We start from the raw sequence: 8,583 nt of genomic DNA, 5'->3' as shown, positions 1-8,583 counted from the left end.
CAAGAGTACCACTATCCAAATTCCAAACTCTATATGCTTTGCTTGTAGTGGAGTATCCAAGTAGGAATCCTTCATCACATTTCTTGTCAAACTTGCTCAATCTAGTGCCTTTCTTCAAGATATAGCATTTGCAACCAAAGACCCAAAAATATGCAATGTTGGGCTTTCTACCATTCAAGAGCTCATATGGTGTCTTCTCTTTCAATGGGTGACAATAGAGATGATTGCTACAATAGCAAGCCGTGTTGATAGCTTTGGTCCAAAAAGATTGACTCACATTGTACTCACTAAGCATAGACCTTGCCATATCAATGAGTGTTCTATTCTTTCTCTCAACAAGGCCATTTGATTGTGGAGTGTACTTGGCCAAGAATTGATGTATTCTAGTGTTCTTGAACTCACTACCATTGTCACTTCTAACTCTCTTGATGGTTGTTTCAAACTCATTGTGAATGCCCTTTACAAATGATTTGAATGTTGCAAACACATCACTCTTGTCCACTAGAAAGAATACCCATGTGTATCTAGTGTAATCATTCACTATCACAAAGCCATATTTGTTACCACCAATGCTAGTTTATTGTGTTGACCCAAACAAATCCATGTGCAATAACTCAAATGCTTTACTAGTGCTCATCATGCTTTTCTTAGGATGGGTGTTTCCAACTTGTTTACCAGCTTGACAAGAGCTACAAAGTTTATCCTTCTCAAACACAACATCTTTCAAGCCTCTAACCAAGCCATGCTTAACCAATCTATTCAATTGTTTCATTCCAACATGACCAAGCCTTCTATGCCATAACCAACCCATGCTAGACTTAGTGAACAAACATGTAGACAATTTAGCTTCACTAGCATTAAAATCAACCAAGTATAGATTCTCATATCTAAAGCCTTTGAAGATCAAATTAGATCCATCTACACTTATGATCTCTACATCATCTACCCTAAATATGTATTTGAATCCAAGATCACATAATTGAGCCACGGATAGCAAATTGAAGTTCAAACTCTCTACTAGAAACACATTAGATATGCTCATATCATTGGATATTGCAATCTTACCAAGCTCTTTGACCTTGCCTTTGCCATTATCACTAAATGTGATACTATCATAACCATCATTACCATTGGTGTTGATTGAGTTGAACATTCTTGCATCACTAGTCATGTGTTGAGTGCACCCACTATCAAGAACACAATGCCTTCCTTCGGCTTTGTAATTGACCTATAAAAGAAGATCAATTCTTTTTAGGTACCCAAACTTGCTTGGGTCCTTGAAGGTTAGTCACTAAGCTCTTTGGTACCCAAATGGCTTTCTTCTTTGAGCCCATCCATGGTTTACTAATGAACTTAGCCTTTACACCATTTGCACCCTTGGTAAGCACATAGAAAGAATCAAGCTTAATGGAGGATACATTAGCTTGTGACTTTTTGTTCATGCACTTTTGCTCTACATGACTAACTTGCTTGCAACTAGTGCAAAACCGACCGTTGTTCTTCACAAAACTAGTCTTGTGAGGAGCAAAGGCTGCCTTGCCTTTCTTGGGGGTATTGCCCAATCCCTCTTTATAGAGAGAAGCTCTTTGGCTACCCAAGCACATAAGCGAGCGGTCCTCACCACCATAGGCCTTAGCCAATGTGTGAGTGAGCTTATCGACCTCCTTCTTGAGGTTCTCATTCTCAACCATTAGTGAGGCATCACAAGTGAAACCATCACTACTAGATGAGGTGGAAGTAGAAGTACTACAAGAAGGGCTAGCGGGAGGAACAATGATAGACATAGATAATGATTCATCAATTATATCACAAGTTAATCCTACATTGCAAGTTTCAACATGCTTCTTTTTATTTTGCTCATCAAGCAAAGAGGAATGAGCCTTTTCAACCCTTTTGTGAGCCTTGCCAAGCTTCTCATGGGCTTCCTCTAGCCTCTCATGAGATGCATTGAGCTCATCAAAGGCTTGCTTGAGGGCTTTTAGTTCCTTATGCAAGCTTTTGCATTCTTTTCTCTTGATGTCAAAGTGTTCCTTAGCATCTTCTAGCATGTCAAATATGTCATCCTTAGTAGGTTCATCATCATCACTATCACTATCATTTTCATTTTCATTTTCGTTATCATGTTCTTCATCACTTCCATCATCACAAATTTGTACCTTAGTGGCCTTAGCCATGAAGGATGATGGAGTGTCGAAGAGAGAAGGCTTCTCATTGATTGCAATGTTTGCAAGTGCCTTCTTCTTGGTGGTCTTGTCATCATCATCATCACTTGAGGAAGCATCACTATCCCAAGTGACCACATATGAACCACCCTTCTTCTTGAAGGCCATCTTGTCCTTCTTCTCTTTCTTTTTCTTCTTGTCCTTCTTCTTGTTCTTCTTGTTGTTGTCATCATTGTCGCTATTGTATGGACATTGAGCAACAAGATGATCTTTGCTTCCACACTTGAAGCACCTTCTTGACTCTTCTTTGTTCTTGGATGAAGACTTCTTTCTTCTAGCATGGTAGCCCTTCTTCATCATGAACTTGCCAAATTTCTTTACAAAGAGAGCCATCTTCTCATCATCATCACCATCCCATGAGCCATCATCTTCACTTGATGTTTCTTGCATTGCCTTGCCCTTGGATGATGTGGCTTTGAATGCCACACTCTTCTTCTTCTCATCTTTCTTCTCCTTCTTTTCTTCATTCTCATCATCATCTCTATATGTATCATCGGTCATAATATCTCCCAACACTTGGTTTGGTGTCATGGTGTCCAAACCACTTCTCACTAGAATAGTGACCAATGTGCCAAATCTTGAAGATAAGCATCTCAAGACCTTGTGGGAGAAGTCCTTGTCCTTCACCTCTTCTCCAAGTGCTTTGAGATCATTGATAAGCATTTAAAGCCTATGAAACATCTCCGGCACACTCTCATCCTCCTTCATCTTGAAGCTTGTAAACTTCTCTTTGAGAATGTATGTCTTTGCACCTTTCACGGCTTGAGTGTCTTCAAATGATTCCTCCAATTTCTTCCATGCCTCATGAGCTCTCTCAATATTCTGGATATGCTCAAATGTTTTTTCATCCAAAGCATCATGGATGACACTAAGAGCAATGTCATTATTTTGGAGTAGTATTTCTTCAGTGGCGTTGGGAGCCTCTTTATCTTCAATCTCAATATTTGTCTCTACCACCTTCCAAACATTCCTATTGATTGACTTGATATAAGTTGTCATCTTAGCCTTCCAATAGGGATAGTTGGAGCCATCAAATTGGGGTGGCTTCTTTGTGTTGTTGATTTGAGCCATTTTTACACCGAAGGTTGTTAAGCCTCAAATCACGGTGACCTTGGCTCTGATACCACTTGAAAGGTCCTAATGGCTAGAGGGGGTGAATAGCCTAATAAAAAATTTCTACAACAACACTTAACAAACCGGTTAAACAATTATGAGGCGAAGCAAGTGTTGCGCTAGCCTACTAAAAATGCAAGCCACCTACCACAAATTTAGTTTCTATTGTCTCTAACCACACAATAGCTATGGCACTACACTAAGTTAGTGTGCTCTCAAAGACTAACTAAAGAGCCACACTAACCAAACTAAAAAGCTCTCACAACTAGCTACACTAAAGAGCTTGATAACTAGTTTGTGGTAATGTAAAGAGAGTGAGCAAGATGGTTATACTGCCGTGTCAAGGAAGGAGTCAATCAATCACAAGAATGAATACCAATGAAGACCAATCACCTTAGAATCAAATGATGAACATAATGATTTTTTATCGAGGTTCACTTGCTTGCCGGCAAGCTACTCCTCATTGTGCGATTCACTCACTTGGAGGTTCACGTGCTAATTGGCATCACACGCCAAACCCTCAATAGGGTGCCACACAACCAACACAAGATGAGGATCACACAAGCCACTAGCAATCCACTTGAGTACCTTTTGGCTCTCCACCGGGGAAAGGTCAAGAACCCCTCACAATCACCACGATCGGAGCCAGAGACAATCACCAACCTCTGCTCGACGATCCTCGCTGCTCCAAGCTATCTAGGTAGCGGCAACCACCAAGACACTACAAAAATTTGGGCTTTGTATGACAAAGGAAAATTGTCACGATAAGTACATAATTTGTCATAAAAAACATCTTATGACGAAAAGGCAGTGTCACGCCGATCGTCATATAACGACCGTCACATAATGTACCTCGTGACGATACCATGGAGAACCGTCACAAAATGTGGTTACCTTTTATGACGGTGTGTTTCCAGCGTCACATATTAGTTATCATTTATGACGGCTGTGCTCGTCACATATTGGATAGTCAACGCGTCACTTTATGTACGCGCTGTCACAAATGATTCGGTGGAAGACATGTTTGGATGGGTTTTTGCGACGCCACAATAGCGTCATATATACAATTTTATATTTTGTGACAACTATATTTCGTCTTGTTTTGGATGGTAGTTTGATGCATTTTGAGACGACTGTATGGTGTCACAAGTTGTCTTCATTCATGACGAGCGTGGCATGCATATTTAGTGACGACACAGATCTTTCATCACATCTCACAAAAGCATAATACACATATATCATCCAATCCATCATCCACAGAATGCACTGAAGCCATCATCCACATGATTGACATCACAGGTCATAAATCATACACACTTGTTCCAGCCACACATTGTTATCATCCACAAACATGCATACATATAAGTTTTTGGTTGCAGGTTACCACACATTGTTCCAGCACACTTGTTCCACCACATAGTTTCAGGTCACCAACATAACAGATAAATAGATAGCACATTGGACTGACAAAGTTCCAACCACACAGAGTAAGTTCTAGCTAGGTAGCAATAACATAGGCAAAAGCCTCATCCTGCGAAACTGCATTCATACCTACCTCAATCTTTCTAAAGTTTGAGGACAGCTCGCAGCAGTGCATTAGTCTCTTCAAACTTGGTATTCATCCCCTTCACTTCCTCTTGAGTCTGGCGCAGCAAACTTTGGTTTTCTTAGAGTGCGGCCTGCTGAGCTTGAAGCTGTGCTTGCAATTCTTCCTGCTTCCTAGCAGCTTCATCTCTTTCAGCTTGAAGTCTTGCCTCAAACTCAGCTTGAAGGCGTGCTTGTGCTGCTGTCGATGAGGCTTGGCCAGTCTTCGACAGTCTAGGGACACCAATGTTTGGAAGAAAGGTGGATGAATGGCTGATGTGGCTGAGACTTTCAGCAACAATAGTGGAGGGAGACTTTTGTGCTTCTCCTTCTTCTGGCTCTCTTTCCTTCTCTGCCACCATTTGTTCCTACATAAAATGAATGCAGTTAATAACAATGCCATAGAACAGTACAGAAGCAGGCATTTACTTGAGTACAGTAGATGTATCCAATCATTTAGGAACTTACATATATTTCATCTGCAAGAGGAGTACGACCACTTTGGCGACTAGTCATGCACTCCCCAAAGAAATCAATAGCATCTGGTTCCATGTTGTTGTACTTAGGCCTCTGCAGCATGTTAAAAGCAGAAGATATAAGAGTAGCCATGAATTATATGTACATGCCAAACACCAAGATGCCAAAATATGTATGCACTAGACATCATACTAGTTTTTGCCTAAGTATTTGCCTCTAGATTTTTTATGCCAACAACAAATACAATCACTAACAGTCAACTAATTTCTGACAGTTGGAGAAAAACAACTCAGGATTATGCATCAATCCAACCTGGACAGATCAAGAAGAATAACTTGGCCTAATCAACACCTACTACTACTGTTGATGAGCATCTCTGATGACATAACAATTTGTATTGCAGATTTCAGTTTGAAATGGTCAACTTAAGAGATTAGGAGCATAAACACCTACTGATTATAGCTCACTCAACACAGCGCAAATATTATGAACATGGGAGCTCATCTCAGAAATCATAGGGCCAAAGCCACAATCAACTACAAAATCAGAGCTCATCTCAGAAATCAAAGGGCCAAAGCCACAATCAAATACAAAATTAGAGCTCATCTCAGAAATAAGTGGAGCAAGTGCTAACTTGATAGTCCACAAGCACATGGTAATTACTAAGCTACAAATGTCCCATCTTTCAAGCTAATTATACAAAAGACATAGTATCTGTACCAGGCTGTATCGATGGGCAATATATGACCTAGCTCCAGTCTTTTGGTGCAGCTGCACTTGGCATCGGTTAACTTTATTCTTAGCAGATTTTTCCTGCACCACAAATGCAATAAAGAGTTGTCATTCACATGCACAGGTTGCATTGCATAATAACAAAAGGAGATAATTCAGGCATGGAACTTATTCTTTGGGTCACACCAGTACTCTACCAGCTTTACCCACTCCTCTTTCTTCATCTTTGGTGGAGGCTGTTTGGCCAAGAGCTGTTCCATTATGAGTGTAGGGTCGAAGTACTTCATTTTCAGGTGATACCTCTGCTGCCTTACTCCCTTCTTGATGATATCAGTGCATGCAGCTTTGCTTGGTCCCTCGTTCTTAACATCCACATCCAACCATGACTGCAGTCACACATATGAGATATTAGACACAATTTTTGACATGGTAGTGGAGTAATGAAAGGAAGTATTTGGAGTGAAATAGCTATCTTACCGCCACTTTCTCAAGCACTTTTGTTATTTGTGCCGGTCCCGCATCTTTTTGATATAGCTTCCAAGATGTTAAGATAGGCAGGTTGTCTCTCAGGGCAACACCAGTTTCTGATGCCAGCTTCGCTGCCTGAAGTGGTACATCAGGTCTCTAAACAAGTGTTACTCACTTTCATTTGAGCCATCTTTATTCAAAACAAGTGTCACAAAAAGACTAACTATCTTCTTCCTTTGCAGCATGTATAGGGCAGAATTAGAACAACAAGAGGTCAACGATGTTGAAAAAATGATGTCAACACAATTCGCTGCATGGTTTGAGAATCATGTGTGTGCAGCTTCTACAACAAGACTTAATAATTTATGATACAATACACTCTGAAACTCAATAATTTTGTATGTTTACAACCTGCAGATTACAAAATTGAAATATGAAGGCACAACACATGTTGATGAAGACCTATACTCACTAGCATGTCGGCCGGATCCACGAGTGCGTTCATACATAGCTTGCATAATCAATGGGGTACGGTACCACACTATGGCTCGTGACGAACACAAGAAGACACAGAACTCCACCATCAAAACTACAGGTACTCACGGTGGTGACACAATTGACTTCTATGGGACAATCACAGACATTATTGAGTTGAGTTACAGTAAGAACAGCAAAGGGCATAGAACTGTTATCTTATTACGGTGTGAATGGTACAATCTAGAGGGAAAGACATACCAGCTGAAAGATGATGGTTACTTCAAGAGCATAAATAGCTAAGGCCGAGGTATAAGAATGATCCTTTCATTATAGCCACTGATGCTTCACAAGTATTTTTCTTGGAAGATACAAAGTTAGGTCCATGTTGGCGAGTGGTACAAGAATTTGGCCACCGACATATATTTGATGTTGAAGAGACTGACACAAACCAACCAATCCATGAACAAGTACATATGAGATGTCAGGAGGCATACCAAGAGGAGCATACTTCATCAAGAGATGGTGCAGTGGGAGACATTCATCCTGATATGGATTTGTTGCGCATGGATAATGAACCAGGCAGCCCTATTAGTAGAGACCTCGTCGAGAGCATCCGTCGACAAAAACATACAACTCAAGGTGATGAAACATACGGCGATGATGAAGATGAAGATGAAACCTACCTTGAGTACCATAGTCCTAAAGAAGGCAATACTTCAGGAGAAGACAGTGATGATGACTGACCTTTGCATTTCTGGAGATTTGTGAACCATGAACTTTTCTATTATTGATATTGTTGTATTTGAATTATGCTACTACATTTATATCTGAATTATGAAATTGTAAGACCTTATATGCAATGACTCTGTTTTCAGTGGATGGAAGTTACAATGCCTAGATTTCATTCACATGATGCAAGTTATATATAGTGCCCAGACTTCATTCACATGATGCAAGTTATATATAGTGCCCAGATTGTTGTGTTTTCATGACACATGATAATGTCATGTAATGCCCAGAATCTATCATGGAATGTACAGAATCTGTCACAAAATGTATAGCCTAGAAGTTACAGACATGCTGCCAAAAAATCATTCCACACAAGTAAATCATCATAAGCAAAAGGGATCTTTATTTCCAACATACATCAGAAATGTACAGGTTACACAAGAGAAGTCCAAGAGCACGAAGGCCCATATTTTCATACCAACTATAAATACATCCTGGACAGCAGGTTCACTACATGTCCTAGCTAGCCTACTTCATCATCATAGCCAAAAGCATATCAAATGTGGCAAACATATCCAACCCACTTCACAGCATGTCCTGCTACATCATCATTGCCTACTTCAACATTACAATTACAACCAAAAGAATGGCCAGCACCAGGAATGTTACATTCAGACAACCACAGACAAGACAAATGCAGCTTCCCATGCCTTCCCTGTTCTTGCCAACCATTTCCTTCACCTTGTTCAGACTCTGCTCTAAGCCATCAATTTTTCCAACA

General features: G+C 40.3%; 1 pseudogene; it reads left to right on the top strand.

The window, feature by feature from the left end:
- The first annotated feature begins 6,839 nt into the window (after positions 1-6,839).
- Positions 6,840-7,816, top strand: LOC136469930 (uncharacterized; annotated as a pseudogene).
- The last annotated feature ends 767 nt before the right edge of the window (positions 7,817-8,583 follow it).

This window comes from Miscanthus floridulus, chromosome 8 (assembly GCF_019320115.1).
Source record: "Miscanthus floridulus cultivar M001 chromosome 8, ASM1932011v1, whole genome shotgun sequence".
Classification (NCBI taxonomy): Eukaryota; Viridiplantae; Streptophyta; class Magnoliopsida; order Poales; family Poaceae; genus Miscanthus; species Miscanthus floridulus.
This window is presented reverse-complemented; position numbering and strand designations above follow the sequence as displayed.